Source organism: Arvicanthis niloticus, chromosome 7 (genome assembly GCF_011762505.2).
Source record: "Arvicanthis niloticus isolate mArvNil1 chromosome 7, mArvNil1.pat.X, whole genome shotgun sequence".
Taxonomy (NCBI): domain Eukaryota; kingdom Metazoa; phylum Chordata; class Mammalia; order Rodentia; family Muridae; genus Arvicanthis; species Arvicanthis niloticus.
In genome coordinates, this window is record NC_047664.1 from 87261541 (window position 1) to 87284010 (window position 22470).

Below are 22470 nucleotides of genomic sequence, written 5' to 3' on the forward strand. Positions count from 1 at the left end.
GAAGTTAGAGAAAGATGTGCTAGGAGATTCCAGAAGAAGTTAAAGGGAAAGTGTGTGTGGGGTATAATCATAAAATGTAGCAGACATGTATGATGTTCTCAAAGAGATACATTAAAAAGTGGTTGTTAGTATACAATCACAGTTTTGAAATATAACCACAATCTTTCTAAGATAGCTTATTAGCTAAAAATGCTAATGAAGACACATACTATTTAATGTGATGCCTGTCTGTGCCTCTCACTCCTTGGGCTTCATATTCGCCCCAGTTTTAAACATCTACTTGAAGCTGTAACCTCTTTGTCCTGTTCTTGATCTCTACAGCCAGCAGAAGGGGGTCCACTTATCCACAAAAAGAACCAATCAGCATTAAGCATGACAATGCAGGAGTTTTTGTGCCTTCAACTTCACCAAAACCCAGCACCGACAATTTTTTCACTTCTGAAATAGACCCGGACTATTGCTCCAGTGCTTCCAGAACAGAAGGTATAGTAAGCAAAGATTTGTCTGATGAAATATGTCCATGAGTCTAAGTGAGAAGCTATCTATAAGGTCAGACATCGCTATAAAATATGAGTAATACAATATGTGGCCTCACCACTGGATAAAGCAGTTAACAATTGTTTTAAATCAATGTGTTAGAATGTAAATTTTATTTTATTTTAATACAAGCTTTTATGATGTTCTTTCTTGCTAGGTCAAGACTGATAGCCTAAGAGAACCATAGAACATTGTTTAAATCACTCAGAAGTTTTGGTAGGTATTTTTTTTTTTTTGCCAAAGTTATGCTTTAAATTTCCATGACAATTCTTAACAGAAAACTCATCAGAAAATCAATGAAAAATTCTTAGCCTACTGATAATAGCATTTATACTACCTGCATAGACCGTGCTAACTATGAAACCTTCCCTAATTTTTTAAAAGTCAAAATTAACCTTTTAAAGTTTTCTCTGCCAATAGTATAAACTTGATATGATTCCTGTAAATACTGGATACATTGTTTCATTCTCTTTACTGTAAATACTGGATACATTGTTTCATCCTCTCTACTGTAGATACTGGATACATTGTTTCTTCCTCTCTATATATTCAGTACTTCTGCATAGTCTACATGTTCATTCTTTCACTCTGCATGCTAAACATTGTGATAATGTCAATATCCTCTTATCTGTTTAAATAAAGTCTTAAAACAATAAGAGAATTGTACAATGACAGAGCTTTTCAAAATTAATTAAATATGTAATTTAATTAATATAATTTTAATTGTCAGCTACTGGTACTACATTATTAGTTTTAGAAAGACATCTTTGAAATTACACTACAAATAAAAACACTCATTAAAAGGCATTCTAACATCACTGAAAGACCAAACTAAAAGATAAAGGTTTACAGACATTTTTATGACCCTTCTATGAGAAGCAACACTGGACAGTATTGAAGTGAAAAAAAGTCTGTACAAACACAGACAGCAATGAAAGAGCATAGGCGCCTCTTCAGAAGAGCCCCTCCCTGATGGACTATTTGAATTATGCAAATCAATTCAATTATTGTACCAAATTTTTGAAAGTTATTTCAGTACAGTTTGAGCTTCAGTCAGTATAAACAGCAGGTGAGGTGGTTTTGCTTCTTTAATAAGCAGTTTACAAACAGCTAGACAATTTTATTCAAATGAACTTGCTAGTACTGATATGCTTCTGTCTTTCAGGGAGAAGATGTGATGGTACCTTGGCTGTCTTTTAAAGATTATTTCTTTCTTATATGCTAATAGAAATTTGTTTACTGATATAAAGTCTCTAGTTGTTTAATGATATAAAGCCTCTTCACAGACCTCATTTTTCTTTACTTATAAAAGATATTATACTATTCATGCCACAAAAAAATAATGTATCATGGAATAAATCCTATCTTTATAATGATGCTTTTTCCCCCAAAGATTCTGGGATTATATAATCTGGAAAATTGCAAGCACTAGAAATAAAGCATGTTTAACCAAAAAACCAAGCCTTCTTAAAACATTTTATAATAAAGTGAAACTTGATTACAATGATAAGCTTCTAAACATTTGTGTGATACCCAAGTGCATGTGCACTTGTACACATGCATGTGTGTGTGCACTTGCGCACGCGCGCGCACACACACACACACAAACTAAAGCTTATAATAAATTAATTTGATAACTGTGTTAATAAAGAATGCCTCTAAATTTGTGTCATTCGAGAGAATAAATATGTACTAATCAATAGGTTTATGATGAGTGTGCTGATTGGTAATGAGATTAAACTATGTGTCTGTCTGTTAGAAAAACATGCCAATATCCGATTATTTTTCCCAGGTTCACTCCATCAGATTGCTTGTGATTCATTCTCCATGAAAATCAAACTTGTTTTGTTTCATTTTTTTTCTGTTTTACTTTTTTTTTTTTAAAGCAGTCTCATCCTATAGCTTTGACTATCTTGGAACTACTTAGCAGGTAGATCAGGCTGGCCTTTAATTCATAGAAATCTACCTGCTGATGCCTTTGAGTGCTGTGCTTAAACTGTACACCACCACACCTGGTCCTCCAAAATGGTTTTGAAACAGATAAAGACTGTGTGTGCTCTTAGGACACCACAGCTTCACAGAAAGATGGGTGCTGAATCCAAAAGGACAAAAGGAAGACACATGCTTGTTTAGCGAGACAGGGACCTACAGAACCTGGGACTTATTTTTTTTCAGACATAGATTTTTGGATTTCATCTGTTTTTGGGTTTGAATATTCAAAGTATCAGGTAAACGTGAGTCTCTCTTCTCAGAGTCAGACATGAAATTCAGAATTTCTGAAAGTCCTTCTTGAAAAAGACAACACAGAAGTACTCGGGAGTTACTTTTCTCTCTTTCGTACATGAACCTAAAAGTATTTTAACCTTCTTTTCTCAACACCAGGACTTCAGGAAAAATTATTCAAAAAATAGGAAATTTGGCATTTAATAATGCCTTATTTGTTGGTGGATGCATGTGAATCCACATACATTAAAGAAAACATGAATGAGTTCATATATTAATACATATTACATTGTTTGAATAAATTTGGTGTTCTAGGTTCTCCATTCTATTATAGTTAGTAAGCTCTTGGCTGTTTCTACATTTAATAGTGTTATAACTCTGGAATGTACTACTTGCTCCATAGAAGAGCAACCGGTAGCCATCTACTGTACATTTATTGTATTCTGGGTTTTTTCCTGTGAGTTCATACAATAGAGGAACATAATTCTCAGTGCTTAACTCTTAAGATCAGACGTGACAGGCACTGAGAAGTACAATAAAACCCAGCTGCTCAGCAGCTAAGAGAATTGTGCTCCCAATCTTCCAACCAAGTGTTCAGAAAAACACATTCTGGAATTTCCACGATGTAACTCAACCAAGTACTGAAAATACACCCTAGACCATATTATATCAAGCACCCAAATTTTGAAGAAAATAAAGTAAGAGGGATGTCCAGAGACTGGAGAGGAAGGAGAAGTATACATTAGCTTCTCTATTCAGGACAAGTCAGAGGAGTAGTTAGAAAAGTGATGAGATCAAGTGTAACTTTGTATCTTCTCGAGGGCTTAGTGATATTAGGGGTATAATAATAAACACTTTTTGCTTTTATTTATTTATTCATTATCCCTAGACTGACCAAACACTTGACAAACATAATCTGAGGTTCTCTTGAGCAGTTTTTTGGAAGCTTCCAGCATCTGAATGAATGTACTGATATCTTCTGGTCAATCTACCCCCAACCCCGGCTTTTATTGCTAGCACAACACACAATTTTTTTCTGTATTAATAATATCATACTTACTAATTCTCTATATTAATAAGATCACATATATTTCTCATGCCTGGTTCCCCTTACTAAACAAAGGTTTTTTGACTTATTTACCTGATGATTGGTTCAGCTTCTTTATTCATTCTCCTAGAGCATTTAAGTCTAGGAGCATTAATTAATGATTGTTATCATTATCAATAAAGCTGCCATAATGCTTTCGATTATTGTGTTTTATAAACATGAATTTTGCAACTCTACAATAGATGTTATAAAGGAAAGTCAAAATCATAGAATGAGTAGATATGACAAAAATTCTGTTCAACACTTTACAAGTGTGGCTGTAGCCCTTGCATAGCGTGAAAACCGTGGATGTGAATTCTGGTCCCTCTACTTCATAGCCAGCATTTAAAATTGCCTGCCTTACAAATTATTTTCATTAGTTCTTCTGCCACAAACCCATTGAACATTAATCTTAAGAGCATTTAGTCTCATTTTTTCTTCTCTGTCTTAAAAATCACTGCAGGGAGAGCTCTGCCCTTCCTCTGGTAGCATTTGTAAGAGCTGACTCCTCAGTCTTATCTCAGCTTGGGTGCAGTGGCAGACAGTAGAACAGAATTATTATCTTTCTACATTTAGCTATTATAATACCTAAGATGAAGAGGCTTCTCGTGATTTTATGTTTGCAGCTTTGGGTCTATGTTAATTTTCTAAGCTTAATGGACATTTGTATGTCTTCTGTTTTAAAGTTACTACTTTTATATGTTTTCACATTCTTGTCGATCCCTTAACATTTGTTCTACTTACTTCTGTCTGTATCTGCTGACCTCAATGTTTAGATTGTCTGTGGTCTTTTCTGCTGATTATTTTTATTTAGGTATTACTCTCTGTTTCTTTCACATATCCCTTCAAAGTTCTGTTTTTCTGGTAACTGTCCCCAACCTGCTAAATGGCAAAACAAAACTGTGAGTTCTATCTTTTTCCTCTAGAGTATCCCTGCACATTGATCTGAGGCTTTCTGCAATGGTTTACTTCTGTTGCAAAAAGAAGCTTCTTAGATGAGGAGTGAGGACCACTGTATTTATAAAGATAAATACAGTATTTATCTGTATTATCTGTATTTATAAAGATAAGTAATTTAAGATGCAGTTAGAAACTATACTGTTTTTTTTAAAAGTAAAAATAGTAGATTCCCCTCTAAGATCCATGGACCCACTATCCATGAACACATTTAGAGTAGCTGGCTTGATCCCCCCCCCCCTTAAGTGGTACTTGGGTCCAGTTAGAAAGCAGGTGGTTGCTCTCTGATAGCTTCTTTCTTCTCCTCTCCTTCCTCCTTTTCTCCCCTCCTCTTCCTGTCTTTCTCTCCCACCTCCACCAACTCGACTGCAAATACAATGTAGCAGAATAAGTATCCTGCTACAAGTTACTGTGGCTTTTTGCTAGATAATCTAGGGCTCTTGGGGAGAGTATTATCACCCTGTGTGTGGGGGGGGGGACTCTTTATGTGCAAGTTTGTGTCTCTGTGTGTACACATACTTGCATATACTATATGCAATTTTAGATAGAGTCCCTATGTCTTTTCCAAGAATTCTGTATCTTATTCTTCCTCTTATTCTCTTCATTGTCCTTCCCCACCAATTAAAACCCTCTGTTTCTGCACCATTGTCACCTGTTTGATACTATTCCACTCTCTAGAGTTCACTTTCCCCTCTACCTAGCCCCTTTTCATTCCTTTGTTTTTGCATATACTCATAGCAGAAGATTTGGATCAGGAAAGATAGATGAGAGAATATAAGACTGAGTTTATGTTGCCTCACCCAATATAGTATTTTCTAGTTCCACTCCTTTACTTGCAAATTTCATGATTTCATTCCATGGTGTATACATACTACATTGTCACTATCCACCCTTGGTTGAAGGACGTTTAGGTTGTTTCCATGTCTTAGGTATTATGAATAGAGCTGAAATGGTTGAGGAGGCATCTGCAGAGCAGGACACTGAGTCCTTTGGGTGCACACCAAGGACTGATAAAGATGGGTCATGTGGTAAACTTGTGGGTTTTTTAAATTTTGGTTGGTTTTTTGGTTTGTTTGTTTGTTTTTCAGAATTCTCCACACTAAATTCCAGACTGACTAAACTAGTTTGCAAACCCACCAAGAGAGAATGAAGACTCCTGCTTCCTCACATCCCTTCCACAATTTGCTGGCCATTGTTTTAGTTGCTCTTCACTATGCTGACTGGAGTCAGATAGATTTTTCTTTCATATTGTTGTTTACTTTTCTACATATTTACTATTGTCTTACCCCTTAGTTCTAATGAAAACCGAAGAACTATCAACATGGTCTTCACAGCTCCTGAGTTGTCTGTCTGCTGTGTCAACACAGGGTGACTATCAAACACCCCGATTAGAAGGTTACAAGTCTTTCTCTAAACCAGTTCATTCTGTAGAATTCTCTGATCAGAATTTCAGCTTTGAAGCTCTGGTTTCCACTGAAATTCTCAAAACCTTACCTTACTCATGCATACTTTAGAATCAACCAAGAATTTGAGAGCCATGTACTCCCCTTTCTTTCCTCAGAGTTTTGCTCAGGTACAGAATTTTGTACAAGGCCTAGAATTTCTACCTCTGCTGTCTCAGGCTGCTATGACTGTTACTTTGTCATCAGGGCACCTGTCTGTGCCCCTCCCTGAGCATGGGGAATGTCAATACAAGAAGAACCAAAACAATGTAGATATTACACTTTATGCAAATATTCATTTCTATGAGTTTTTGCCAACACTGATTATTACCCAATCTCTGCCTTTCTTTCTTTCTTTCTTTCTTTCTTTCTTTCTTTCTTTCTTTCTTTCTTTCTCTTCTGAGGTAAGAGTCCTACTTGTACAGTCCAGTTGGGTCTATATCTCAGTGTAGTATAGGGTGGCTTCAAGCCCCAGTAATCCTCCTGTTTCAGTCTCTCAAATGTTGCAGTTGTATATGAGACATCATGCCTAGCTACTAATGGCTTTCAAGAATGAAGTAAACATATGAATAAAATCTGTATGTTCACATGACAAAAGTTTTCTCTCATATATAATTGCTAAATTTATTATCTTTAACTGTCACTTGTCAAAGAATTTGAGAGCCACTTGACAAGCCACAGTAAACTTGTTAAATTTAATGTGTCAGGGAACACACTAAATTTGACCTGTAATAGTACAGTCATTAAAAAATGGAAACCTAGTTATGTTCTACTTGTGCTTGAAAATACTCAGCCCTTTTTACTTGCCCTCTGTTTTCTTTTCAGAGTCCTTTAGTAGGCTGAGAGGGCACAGGAAGGCATGGTCCTGGTGACACTGCTGCCATGCACCCTTGACCTTTCCATTTAGTCTTCACTGTTTTATCTTCAACAACCGAATTTAAGTTTTGATCAAAACACAGCAATTATACACAATGTGTTTCACTGTATTTTCATACATGTATATATTTTAAAACATTTTTTGAAATTAAAGTATAATTACACTATTTCCCCTTCTCTTTTCTCTGTCCAGTGCTGACCACTTAGATTTTAATCATATTCTTTTCTTACGATGCTGCTCTTTTCAGTTTTCTCCAATTTTTTTTATTAAAAATAGATGTTTTTCAGGCAATATATTCTGATTTTTTTCTTCAATTTGTCCAAAATCCTCCTCACCCTCTTCCCATACAAATCTACACTTTTTCTAGCCATCTCTCACTAGGAAACAAAAATGCACTTAAAATAATCAAATAAAATAAGATAAAGCAAAGACAAAATATTACAATAGAACAATAACACACAAACAAGAAAAGGAGCCCAAAGAAAAGCACAAGAAATACATATAGATGCAGAAACACACATCCACACACAGGTATTGCATACAAACATAAAACCATAAGCCATATTCTATACTCAAAGGATCTATAAAATCACTAAATAAATAATAAAGTAAAATAAATGAATAATTAATTAATACATTAATAAAATAATAGAAGTACTTTCATTTTAATTGTTTTAATTTAAAAATTACTAAGCATGAAAAAGGGTCATTTTTTGTTTAGTGATGCCTTAGGAATCTGGGCCTTTGCCTTGTGGGCTTTCTTGCTCTTTTCCCTCCATGGAAAGAAAAGCACTTGCTCTTCTTCACTCATCTTACACACCCCATCCAGGGTTAATCTTCTGTCATTCGTCCAGATGGCTGTAAGCTCCACGGAGGCACAGACAATGTCTGCCCTGACTCGTACACTATCACATAGGTTCTGGCACTTAAAGAACAATTCTTTAATGAGTTTAATAATTTTATAATTTATGGGCAAAGGCACAGATATAAGTTATTTAGTAATTCTCCCAAACAATAAATCATGAATGTATACTCTGTATCATATTAAATTTTATTGTTAAAATTACATATTTTATATATCTAATATAAAATAAAATTTAATATTGCCTTAAGAGTTCAATTATAATAAAAAAGTTACTGAAAAATTTTCTTTTCTAGCCAAAAATATTCAAAATTGGGCCTGGAAAGATGGCTCAGTAGTTAAGAGAACTGACTGCTCTTCCCCAGGTCCTGAGTTACATTCCCAGCAACTACACAGTGGCTCAACAGATCTGATGCATTCTTCTAGTGTGTGTCTGAAGACAACACTAAAAAATATTTAAAATGGAAAGACAATCTTTAGAATATATTAATATTTTTGTCAAATAAAGGTGAATGCAACCTTTTAATATGAAATAATATTAAAAGAACAGGTTTTGAAATTTCAGGAACTTCGTTATGATTCATTCGGTATGTGATTCCTTCACTTCCTGTTCCTTCAACTGTGGTTAGAATTTGACTAATTCTGACCTCAAGTTACACAGTTTACTAGTTTTATAATCTTACAATTCTTAATCCTTTAAGCCCATTTTTTTCTAAAGGAAAGATATTTTAATACCTTACTCCACAGGGCTCTTAAGAATGTATGTGTTTAAGACCCAAAAAAGATCATTAACTAGGAGGACCCAAAGGAGGATGCTTGACTATCCAAGAGGAAATAAAGTCATCAGAGGTATATGTAAGGAGGGAACTGGGTGGAAGAGTGAATGAGGAGAAAAACAGGAAACAGGGACGTTGGGAATCTCTAGAACCTGCCAGAGATGGGATGGGGAGGCTCCAGAAGAATCGATGAGGATGACTCTAGCTGAGACTCCTAGCAGTGGGGAGATAGGGAGCCTGAAATGGCCACATTGGAGAGTTAAGGACAGCAATCCACCTACAGAAACATGGACCCAAAATTTGTCCTGCCTACAAGAAGTGCAGGGACAAAGATGACGCAGAGACTGAGGAAATGGCCAACTAATGACTGGCCTGACTTGAGACCCATACCATGGGCAAGCTCCAGTCCCTGACTCTTATTAATGATACTCTGTTATGCTTGAAGACAGGAGCCTAGCATAACTGTCGTCTGAAATGCCCTACCCAGCAGCTGACCTAAACAGATGCAGAGACCCACAGCCAAATGTTACATTGAGCAAGGGAAGTCTTATGGAAGAGGTGGCAGGGGGTGAGGGGGTGGGAGATGAGGAAGCAGGAGGGAACAGAGATTCCATAAGAAGACAAAGTCAACTAACTTGAACCCTTAAAGGCTCCCAGAGACTGAACCACCAATCAAAGAGGACCTAGGCACCACACATATGTAGTAGATGTGCAGCTTGGTCTTCATATGGGTCCCCTAACAACAGGAACTGTCCCTGACTCTGTTGCCTGCCTGTGAATCCTGTTCCCCTAATTGGGCTTGTCTGGCCTCAGTAGGAGAGCATGTGCCTAGTCCTGCAGTGACCTGATGTACCAGGCTAGACTGGTATCCAGGGGGCCTACATCTTCTCAAAGAAGAAAGGTTGGAATGGGGAAAGGGGCTGTGTGATAGGGGGACTGGGAGTGGAAGAGGGGGCTGCAATCAGGATATAAAGTGAATAAATTAATTAATGAACAAAAAGAATGTATGTGTTTGTGAATGACTACATATATAATATATTTGTCATTTTTAATATTTGATATTGTTCAGTACTTTTATACAGTTACCTTAAATATTGTGAGGCTTACATAACTTTCTGCTTATGAAGATCATATAGGATTCACTGCAATCAAAAGGATGGTTAAATGTAAAACTCATATTTTTCAAAGATTTATTTTTATTATCTTTAATTGTGTGTATTTGTATACATATGTGTGTGCATATGTGCATGTTTGCAGGTGCCCTCAGAAAGAGAGGCATCTGATGATACCATGAGGCTTGAGTAACAGGCAGTTGTGAGCCATTGTGTTGACATAAATGCTAGGAAGCAAACTCAGGTCTTCTTACATGAATAGGATGTGGTCCTCGACACTGAGACACCTCTCCAGTCCCAGCTATGATACATGTTGATAATTCAAATAAATAAATAAAATAAAGAGAGAGCCTTGAAATTATGGACAATGACCAAGAGGAAGGTCAGACAAAGACCCCAAGGGTAGTATCAGTTGGAGTAGGAAACCTTGGCTATTGTTACATTTAGAAGTATTATTTGTTTAGATTGACCAAGCCATGTAGCAAATGGGAGGAAAGACCTTATTACAGTTTTGTGCTTAACAATTGAGTAATTATAGTTGAAGTACTTGTGTTAAATCAGCCAGTAGGAAAAAAAGCCTGACTCAGATGAATATGTATAACTCTGTGAATCTTTTCCTGAACCTATCTCAAAGGAGCATGACTCCTCAACAAGCATTAGAGAGGCACACAGGGCACTTACCTACTGGCAGGCAAAAATATTCATACACATGAGATTAAAATAAATATTTAACCCTATAAATTATATTCATGCATATATTTACCGAGAGAAAAAGGAAGTTTTGTGGTAAACTATAAAAATTCATTACAATATGTATTAACTATAGACATTAATGCCATGTAACCTATATCAAATTATTAATAGTATCTGTTATAAATTCAATTTATTCTGGTAAAATCATGTCATGATTCTAGCAAATAAAAAATAATTACATGGATGCTCAAATGCTGGACTGTGGTTTGAAACTCTTTTACAATAGAGATGTCCATGCAAGTCACTAAAAGCATAATTCACACACTCAATATGTTTCATTAAGCACATACCTGGTTACAATATTAGTCAGACCCATTCTACTGATCGGTGATGTGGGCACAGGCTTGTCTGAAAGGGGCTCTGACACTTCCTCTATTCAATTCAAACTTAAGAATTCTGCAACATCTTTCTTCTAAGTAGCTTGTAGGCCAAATAGCAAAGGAATTGGTGAATTTACTCAGTCATGACTGCATTTACACACACTTAGTTTGCAGAAATTAATAACCTCCTAAATTCACTTGTAAGTGAATATGATTTTAAAGAAAACTCAATCATGCATTTGTGTCCATTCCCTTAAAAGAAATGCAACATAGTTTTGTTCTTTTGTTAAGTTTAAAAAAATCCTCATTATTGACATATATGAAAGTTATGTTATTTCTTCTTGCAGTTCTTAGAAGAAAGATGTTGCAGAATTCTTAAGTTTGAATTGAATAGAGGAAGTGTCAGAAGTATCTTGCCCCTTCTAGATCAGTAGACTGGGCCTGACTAATACTGTAACCAATTTTAGAAGATGATGATAATTGTTTAAAATGTATCAAGCTCCAAGCTCCAAATTCTATAGACCACATCTGTGATCTAAAAGAATTCTGGATTCTTTCTGAAATAAGAATCAGTGAGTCCTCCATTGAGGTTTATGAACCATACTTTGGTTTTCAAAGTGAATTTCCCTTCTACTAATTCTAATCCACTGATGATTAGAGGAGCTTGTATTTACGTGACTGCTAAAATGTATCAGTGGCATTTCCTTCTGCACCACCCAGTCTATGCATTATAGTTGAAATGGTACAAAGAGATCTTTTAATTCCATTGGCTACACACAGTGCCTTTAGCCACACCTCAGACTGTGGTCTCCAAGCTGCTTCCTGAATATCTACAGAGATGGTTGTTCTTCATATTTAAAGTTTGTCCTTGTAGAGTAGTCTACTGTGTTAACATATTAAATCTTGTCTCTGACATCTGAGTGACACCAAAAGTTTATGGCCTTTTGTATGACAATCTGTTTACCTTGTTTCATATGAATCCCCTCATATTCTTTTTCAAGGAAAAAAAATCACACACACACACACACACACACACACACACACACACACACACAAACATACTCCATACTCCTGTGAGGTGTGAGATACTCCTGTAAGAGTTGTTGGAGAGGTTCTAGAGACCCCCCCAAAACAATACTGACTCTTGATGTTTCTCTGTTATCCACCAGAAATTAGACCCAACTTCTGAAGACATTACATGCCTTGAAGAAATAGGGAGATAAAGACTAAACTGAGCTTGAAGCCTTTGAGCTACAGTAATGATGTGAACTCTGTATAACCAACCTATGGGCTTGCTGTGACCTACAGCAAGTATGTGCTTTGCTGTAACCCACCAGTTTATGTTGCGAGTAATATTTTAAACAATGCCTCGGCACCAGCTGGCTATCTAATTTGTGGGGTGGCTCTGCTTAGCTCTGGCCACCATGTTCCACACTAGAAGAGGCCAGAAGCCATGCACGCCACAGCTAGAAGCGGTCAGAGGCCAAGCGCTCCACAACTACCACCAGACGCCAACTTGGGGGATGGCTCTGCCAATCCAGCACGTTGCATCCACAAAGCTCAGCTGAACCCCAGACAATATCTGCCATCCTTGCAATTCTTGGTAGAAATGAGACTCTTAAAGCTTAATGATTATCTAAAGGACTTATATATTTAGAAATGCTCAATCAACAAGATGCCCACACAATTAGAGTTGTTACCTAATATCTAACCTTTTGATAGAAATTGCTACCCAGGACAGCTTTCAACCCATCCGTGATTCTCAATGGCTGATAGCCTCCTTCTTCTCCTCCCCTTTCTCTCTTTCTCTCCTCCCCTTCCTCTTTTTCTCTCCCAGCTCCACCTCCTCTTCTACTGCATAATCACTAAGCTCCACTGCGAATACAATGTAGCAGAATAAGTATCCTGCTACAAGTTTATGATTAGATTTTAGGTCTGCTCTGTAGGACACAGGTGTGCCTAGAACTGTTAGCCTGGAGCAGTGGCCCTGGCTGGGGAGGTCATAGACCCTCACAGGGAGCTTACTAGTATCATTTTACTCAATGGATACATAGCCAAACTGCATTCTAAATGTGTTTATGTCCATAGATTTGTGTTGCACTTAGCATTGTTCAGAAAGGCTTCTTTATGCATCAAGTTGGAGTTTTAAAAGAGAGATTCATAACTGGTCAAAAGGAGAAGAGTTGATGTTGGTGAAGTGATGGTCCCTAAATAAGGTATCATTTCACAGTCTCCTGGGCTCAGAGAGCGTGATAGAAATGAAAAGAAACAGTGTAAGAACCAAATAATGAAAAGTTGTGTAGGAAGAAGACACTGATTGATAAGACATAGCCACATATTTAGTTACTGTTGTTACTACACAAACCTAAATTAGATTGAGACTATTAATATTTAACTGAGGATGGGGAAGGGATCCTCATCACTCCTTGGGGAACTACTGAAAGTTACTAATGGCTGTGGAAAGTAATACCCTTTTCTCCAGCAGGGTAGCCACTGATTAATTTCTCATGACTCTGGTAAACTACTTGCAAACAACTCTAAACTCAAAGAGTCACCCAAAAAGAAATCATGAATGATATTTTGTGTTAACCAGCTGTTCCAGAGAATGGGGCCTGGCCATGAAGTGTGTTTGATGTACTCAGTGTCACTCCATTGGAGAAAACTATTATCTATTGAGAGCAGAGGTATCGATTGTAAAGAGTTTCTTGGTTAGGGGGTGGAACAATATGGGAAAAAGAAAAAGAAGACAAAAATAGGTAGACTTGTTAAAGAGGCTTTCAGTAGGTGAGAGAATGAAAACAGGCAACAGAGGCTGAAGTGACTAAAATTTATCATATACATGCAGAAAACTATAAAACTAAAAATGAAAAAGATGTGGTGGGCTAATGTTCATTGATTGGATATCTTGATGGTTGATCAGCAGGAGCAGCAGAAGGTTTTAAAAGAAAAATACTAAGTTCCCTTTGATTAGATTGTACCTGTGATATCCATCAAACATAAAGTGAATATGCAGCTGGATAAAAAGAGGCTGTGGACCAGATGATCTTAGCTAATCCATGGACTCAGAATCAGGACTGATTACATACACTGCTCATTCAAAGTGAGGACAAAAACCATACATGATCAAGTACATACAGTAAATTCACTGGAGAAGCAAAACACATAAGGCTGCTGCCAAAGGAAATGAACAAGAGGAAATAGGGGGTTTTAAGAGAATCTTGAGGTAAGGATCAACATGACGTTGAATAGAGAGAATCCAGAAAAAGTTAGGGGAGAAGAAAGAATGTGATCAAAATATATTACATGAAAAAATAAAAATAATTGAAAGAAATCACAAAAAGATAAATAGGACTTTGGCATTTTAATAAAAAGTCATTATTAAATTTCAAGACATAAAATTACATGAAGACAGAAAGTGGATCTGGGCTTCAAAAATAAGTGTCTGTTAGCAATTTTTACTAAAATACTTTTCAGCTAAGTAAAAGAAACTAAAATCATCTTCTAGGAAAGGCATTCAATAGCATGTAATACAATACACAGAGAGAGAGAGAGTCAGAGAGACAGAGAAAGAGAGAGAGAGAGACACTTAACATTTCTACCACTGGATGAGAAACTACTCTGACCTCAGAATGCTCAAAATGAAACTAATATGTTGCGATATATTGTATTTACCAGATCACCAGTTCAGTTCTCTTTGAGTCAGTAAAACAAGAATAAATGTTGTTACAGATAATAAACTTTAGTGTTTCTTTGGATTTTACTACCCTTATAGTAACACTGTAAAATGCTGGTTATAGGTGGGCCTGGGAAAACAATTGCAGCAATCAACACAATATTGGCCAAATTCTAGTTGTGGTATAGTTGTGGTATTTTAAATCAAGTAGTAACCCTCTCAATTTTTCAGGCCTTTGACCTTTGCAATGGGAAGATTTAATAATAATTATTCGCACTTGCTTCTGGCTGTTTTAGAGATTAAAGGTATAATAGATATGGAACACTCATGTCTATAGAGCAATAAGCCCCAAATCCATGAGAGACAAAATTTAAAGGAAAACCACAAAGGAAATGTTCTGCATCACTCAGTCATAGTTTCCATGAAACTGCCAATGTCACTCATTTCTCAGTTTCAATGGATTAGGATAGTTGAGCCAGTAGAATACTAACTGATCCCAGGGAGTGGCTTTGGGGCTGTGGACTTCTCCATTCCATTGTGCTGGGAGTGTATAAAAGAGATGCACACTGAAGTGCCCATCATCCACTACTTCTCATAGCAGCATCAGTGAGAAGGAGCTGAGTGGAGAGTTCCAGGTAAGAGGGCTCTGAACTAATGCTGTAAGCTATGGTCATAGAACTCTCCTAGGAGATAGATGTTATATGTGCATATTAATTTTTACACACTACTAGAATTGAAACTGTCATGGAACACCTGCTTGAAATTATATACAGTGATTTGACCATCAATTTGTGTATTTATGTTTGTGAAATTTCCTTTAAAGCCACCGTCTTTCTATAGTAGGGATATATTTTGAGAGTGACTATAAAGGAATCTTTGCAAGGATGGGGCACTGATGCAAGAGATGGAAATGGGATCGGGAGCATCATTTTGAATTTTATGGACCAAGTCAGAAAGATTTCAGGAATTCTGTGGGTATAAAGAATTAACCACTTTTGACCTACCACATGTACGGATGCAAATCTTTAGTGACAGCATCTGGGAGACAGAGGCTGGTGAGTGGGTCTCTGTAAGTTTGAAGGAGGACAACCTGGTCTACCTGCTGATATCTAGGGCAGCCAGAGCTACATACTGAGACCCTGTCTTGACATAAAGAAAAAAAACAAGAAGTACCACTTTGTTAGTAACCTTCTGTTTCTCCTTTAAAAAATCACCATTCATACCCCATTCTAATATTTCATGTTGATTTTAATATAAAAATGATTTCAATTCTCATTTATATCAACCTTTGAAATGTGTTTTGTGCCACAAAACACATCTGACTCATTCATACCATAAGACTTTCAACATAACAATGTACTGCTATGCTTGAGGGAAAAACAGTCATTGGTAGTTATGGCATGTGGCAATTATCAACCATAAAACATGGTCCAAAGGAGTCTGTGATGCGTTTTAATCTCTCTGTTTAGTGAGATTTTAAACCTTGAAAACTATCCCACTATATAAGATTCACTACAATTCTATTCTCTTCCAAACTTATTTCCCCATTCTATGTCTTCTATATGCTTGCAATAATTTGTAACTTCTGCATATAGAATATATCACATGTTGCTTTACATTACAAAGACATAATTATCTATCTCTGAGTAGTTTCCACCTGAAAGAGCTCAGGCTTTATAGTTATATCCTTGAGAGTGGCTAGTGTCATGTTTGGACAAAGAAGGTAGAAGTGCATCTGTGTATGTGGAAATGGGGATCGTGCTATACTTTTGATTTTCTATAGAGAGAGTTGGTCATTAGATTGCTAAACTTGACACAACTTTTAAATACCTGCCTTTAAACTCATCAATCATCTCCTGGTACTCTGTAGATCCTAATCACATTTTCATCAATATGATAAGAAAGGAACCCAGACAGAGTTCTGGATATGACAACATTTTATTCATATATGATTTAATCTTCTGTCTCATAAGTACATAGAAAAACTCAGTGAGTGATAAACTGAATATCCAGGATCTCAAAGTCACTTCAAAATGATGTTAACGATATGAGAAAAGAACATTTCCTCAGTAAAACACTAAATATTCCTCAGAAAATTGTACTGCATACTGAACAGTAACTCTCTAGTTAATAAGTTCTTTAAGACAGCATTCACAAATATGTGAATAGTTATTTTTAAAGAACTGATACACTGAAGTCATAAAATTGCAAATCATTCCTTTACTTGCTTTTGGAAAGCATCCCACTAGTAAACAGACAATAACACTGCAAATGACTGGCTAAGTCCGGAGAGCTGTTAGTTACATACACTGTGCCTGGCTTGTATCTTCTGGATTTCCGTTAATATTCAGTCTTCTTTATTATGTCTAGGCCATTCTAAATAAGATGAAAGCCCTTCTCCTGCTCTCTGCCATCCTGGCAGTGTCTGCTTGTCTCCCGGTGAGTACTCACATCTACTCTGACGTGTTTATCAAATTGAGATTCATGATTCTCTATAATGTTATTACTATCTCTTCACATTTTTCTGCATAAAAATACTTACAACCTGACCTGTAGTGTTATATTTCAGGAAACGTCATCTGCTCTTTGGTGCATGACTGATTCCATGTAGTGATTGTGCAGTAGCAAACACAGGGACATTTAAAATTACACTCTAAGAAATGGGAGCATCTCCCAATGCTGCAGCACTTACCTGATAGCTGTCTTAGTTCCTATTGCTGTGATAAACACAATAACCAACACTAACTAGGGAAGGAAAAGTTTTATTGAAGCTTGTAGCTGTTAGGTCATGTTCCAACACTAAAAGATGTGAGGGCAGGAACTAAAGAGGGGAACTGAGGCTGTGGAGAAGTGCTGATTACTGATTTTCTCCCCATGGCTTGTTCATCATGCTTTCCCATGCAACTTAGGACCACCTGATCAGGAATAGTATTGCACACAGTACTATCTGGGCCATTCTACATCAATAATTAAAGAAGAAAATGTCCTATAGACTTTCTCAGTAGAAATGGAATGGAGACATCAGATTCCCATTGGCAGATAACCATACCTTGTGTCAAGTTGACAAAAAAGATCTCAGACATTAACTTTAAAAATCCCAAGGGTAGATGGTTGATCCTCAGCACCATGAAAGGAAAAAGCAATCATGATGCTTGGTAACATCTGGATAATGAATTTCTGTATTTTAATGGATAGAATGAAACAATTAGAACATAGTTTTATTATGTATATGTGTATATGTATGTATATGTGTATGTATATATTTCTCATGTGTTTTCATTAGCACGAGTTAATTTCACTGATTGACTTTCAGGTGCCTGAGGATCAGGAACGAGAAAAACGAAGTGTAAGATGCTTTTCATCTTTCCATGTCAGTTTTTGTGTATGTGTGAGATAGTCACAACTGTGGTTAAATGCATTTATTCATCCAAACCTTTTGACCTCTACAGAGTCTCAAGAATCTTTGGGGTATTACCATTAGAACTAGGTTTGATATAGAGTTTGATTTTTGGAGGAATACTTCAATTCAGTATAAATTAATTGTTAATATCTTTTCATTTCATGTAACAATGGTATGTAGGTTTAGTTGTGACTCACTCTCTGACAAAGGGCACAGTGCAGTTCCCACAAGGGAACTTCCCCAAAAGACTCCACCTCTTAAAGGCACCATCTTCCAATAGCATTGAGCAAGGGACCAAGTGTCCTGTATAATGACAAATGATCTGTCTAAGAACATTTGACATCCCATTCCAGATGGTAGTAGGCAAGTCTTGATGACCAAAGCCAGGAAAAAGTCAGTAAAGCATTATTTTGATATGAACAGACAAGCAAAAACATTCTAGAAGAATGGGGGATGGGAATAAAGAAAAGACAGATATACATACAGAACAACTGGGATGGAGTAGGCCTTGTGCTATGATGGATACATACCTGTGGCAGCCTAGAAACTCTGCACTCTATTATATAAAGCAAGAATGAGGAGGAGGTAGGTTAGCTAATGTCAGCAGAAGGTCTCTGGATGGGAGCAGTCTTATATTTCAGTCATTTAGGAGGAGGAAGCACACACTGGTTTTAGCAACCACAAACATTTTATACAGTGACTAGGGAAAGGCTTTAATGTTCTCCTGAGCCTGACCCTGATCCTGATTTGAAATTTCTATTGGTATGAGACACTGAGATTTTTGACCTTGCCATGCTTAGGTCAATAATATAGCACGTCACCCATTCAGCACAAAATACTGATAGAAATATAGACATAGACTGATAGAAAGAAAGAGATGATTGTCACATGTTGTTTGGTTAATGGTCATATGAATCAAAGAGATACATATTACACTGCCATCACTTCTCTTATCATTGCCTTGTAGCTATAGAAAGAATTATTTGAAAAAATTGCTTTGAAACCTAAGTTTTCGAATATAGTTACCTCTAATTATGTAACCTGAAATAATCAAGCCCTATTTAATTTTACAAGTAAAAACTGCAAGTACTTTAGACCTTTTAATCTTTCTCCTTAATAAGAGAAACCCACATGAAAGAGCAAGAGTAAGGCAAGTCTTTCCTTTTAATCAACAGGCCAGTGACAGTGATGAGTCATTTCCACGGATTTATTGTCCCCCATTCCTGTATCCGTTTGGCGTATACCCACCACTCTTACATCAAGGCTACCCGCAGCAGTATTATCCCCAGTTTCCCGTGCCTTTCGCTCCCTCTACACCTTCAACCCCTTAACAGTAAATGGAAGAAAAGTCACACTGTGGTTCACTTCAGGTGAGTATGAACCATACAATCACTTCGGCTGCTCTGTCTCCTATGTCTGAGTGTGAATGCATCACTCTAATAAAATAGATGGTACACTGTTTCTAGCTAATAGGATAGCATATGTCTCAGTATTTTTCTGTGGTAGATGTTGTTGGTTGCAACAGGGAACTTATATACTATGTCTCCTTTAGATCTGATTACACAACAGTTTAAAGGCCTTATTTGCTAAAATACAATAAAACCAAATCATTTTTCATATTTTTATTTAAAAATATTTTAGTAATACAGTTTATAACTTTGGGATGAATCACAGGACTAGGAGAAGCAAAATGTTAATATAAAGCTGAGACTGGATGAACTTACAAATCTAGACAGTAAAGGAAAGTTTATCCTAAACCTTAGAAAAATAATGTAAGATTTTTACTGCTAAAAACCCAAAACAATGTTGTAAGTGTAACACTTTTTTAAAAACATACAGCCTTATGTTTTATTTAAAATAGATGTACTGTTATCTCAACATACCAGATTCAAAGTGGTGAGTCTGCAAGTCTTGGATAGTTTGGGTACAGGCTATATTGTAGACTAAATACAGACCCACAACATTATTTAAGAAAACAAAACTTCTCACTGAAACATACATATATGAAATGTGTGCACACTCACACACATACACACACACATTCACACACATGCACATTCACACACATGCTTAATCACACATGCACACACACAAGCACATATACATACACACAAACTCACACATACACACGCACATGTACACACACATACACAAAGGCTCTGCCTTGTTATATACTCAGCATCTATGTGCTGAATGTTTTATAAGTTTTTAGCCACATGCATTTTTATGACAACATATATGATAAAATACAATATATGTGTATATTTATATACATACATATCTTATAAGTTCCCGAGAGAATGATCCATTTGGATTGGTAAACATATACTTTCCATTTATTTCAGGTCACTTTGAAATTGAATGTGAACCACTTTTCTGAAGGATCAATATTCCTGTTAACAGAGAAAAATAAATGCAACAGAAATAGCATATGCTGTGGTCTCTTTGGCAGTCTTTTTACTAAGCATGAAAGGGAAGATTCTAAGTTTTTAGGGATATTTTAATTTTTCATTTTTAAATGCAACATTTTATTAAGTTGGAGGAACTTTATAGAAGCATAGGATGTATTTTGATGATATTCATTCTTCCCCCAACTCCCTCACTTCTCCCAGATCTTCATGTCCCAATGTTGTGTCCTCTTCAGTTTTTTTTAATAGCCCACATGTCTGAGTTGAGCTGCCCATAAACTTGTGGTTATTTGCCCATCCACATGAGCCACATCCTTAAAAACTCTGTCTCTCCTTCTCCCAGAAACCATCGACTGCCATAACTTCTCAGTCAGGGGTGAAAGCTTGTGAGCCTTCCAGCTCATTCTGGAATGTTTAGTGGCTCCATTGTGGCAGTACTTACGCAGGCAACCAGAACTGCAGTGGGCACAGGAGGAGCACAGTACACTTACCATGTTGGGTAGAATCTGTATTGTTCTGGCTCTTTCTCAACCTCTGACTCTTACAATACTTCTACCACCTCTGCTGCCACTGTCCCCGAGCCTTGTGTAAGGAGCAGGATACTTATGTCCCATGTGTGGTGGAGAATGATACAGACACCTATCCTGTGAATTTTGACCAACTTCTAACTTCTGCTTTCACCATCCATAATTCACAGAAACTTCTGCAATGAAGTGTGGGAGCTGCAGTAACATAAGAAACACAGGCATGAATTTAGAAAGCAACTTGATATCAAACTCATTGACTATATGCTTGTATGTTATCTTAGTTACTCTTCTCTTGGTGCAAGGGACACCATGACTAAGGCAATTTATAAAAGAAAATAGTTATTTAGGGGCTGGCCTACATTTTCAGAGGGTGAGTCAGGGATCATGACATCAGGCAGGCATGGTGCTGGAGAAGCAGCTGAGATTTCACACCTGAGTCACAGCACATGGCAGAAATAAAGACAGCCAACTGGGAATGGCATGGGCTTTTAAACCTCAAAGCCCACCCTCAGTGATACACCTTGTCCAACAAGACCACAGTCCCCAATCCTTTCTAAACAGTGGCATCAATTTCAGAAACAAGCATTCAAATATATGAGCCCATGGGGGTCATTCTCATTCAAAACACAACACATGGAAATAACTTAATTCACTAAGCTGTCTGCCAGCCCTGAATATCCTTGATTGCTGAACACTTTAGAAAAATCGTGAAGAATAGAGGTGATTGAGTCAGCAGCCCTGGAATATCCTGAATGAAAGTGTTCACAGGTTTATGTTGTATAAATGTGTTCATAGTAACCAAGAGACAGAATTTACCTAATCTAACTAAAATATGTTTCAACAACTGAATCTGTAGCTTATATACCACAGAACAGCAAGCTCGATTCACTGGCAAAGAACATAAACAAAAGAATATGTTGTCTCTAAACCCAAGAAGCCTGAAATAGTTAATATCCTTAAAATAGCAGTAATATAATTCTTACAAGTTACAAGAGCTTTAAAAAAATCACTTCCCAAATCTCTTTCTTATATGGAGAAACTGAAAATTATAGAACTCCTGTGAATTTTAGATGCTCATCACTCTAGCACATGATAGAAATGCAAAGGTGGATCCACTGGACTCCCCCCCCCCCCGCTTTTGTTACATTAGCACATGTACTAAAATAACTTCTGAGTCAGGGTCAGAGACTAGTCAAATCCATTTCTTTTTATTTTACTCCAGAGAGAAAAATCATTATATGTATGGCTTTTAAGATGACTGCTAGCTGTTTAATTGTCAGCTAGCTGCCACTCGATGCCCTGCATTATCTCAATGTACAAATTGAAAGTCATTTGTGATATGCTCAATCATCACTGAGAGTTCCCTGTGTTCGACACTGCAAAGTCAGCCCCCACCCTGTCCACACATACAGGCCCTCAAGGCCCACACTCCAATCCCAAGTTTCCTTTCAGCACCTTCTCCCATCACTTGGCTCCCATACATCCCAAGCTCAGAGAACCCAAGTATTGCTATTGT

At 36.8% G+C, this 22470-nt stretch overlaps 2 long non-coding RNA genes across 2 annotated transcripts; both read left to right on the forward strand.

Annotated features, from left to right (window-relative positions):
- The first annotated feature begins 326 nt into the window (after window positions 1-326).
- LOC143442986 (uncharacterized) lies at window positions 327-1840 on the forward strand. The gene is made up of 3 exons (XR_013111616.1): window positions 327-483; window positions 695-753; window positions 1703-1840. It is a non-coding gene; the product is annotated as an uncharacterized LOC143442986 (long non-coding RNA).
- Window positions 1841-15218: 13378 nt separating this feature from the next.
- On the forward strand, window positions 15219-19382 carry LOC143442987 (uncharacterized). The gene is made up of 4 exons (XR_013111617.1): window positions 15219-15254; window positions 16990-17058; window positions 17933-17965; window positions 19195-19382. It is a non-coding gene; the product is annotated as an uncharacterized LOC143442987 (long non-coding RNA).
- The last annotated feature ends 3088 nt before the right edge of the window (window positions 19383-22470 follow it).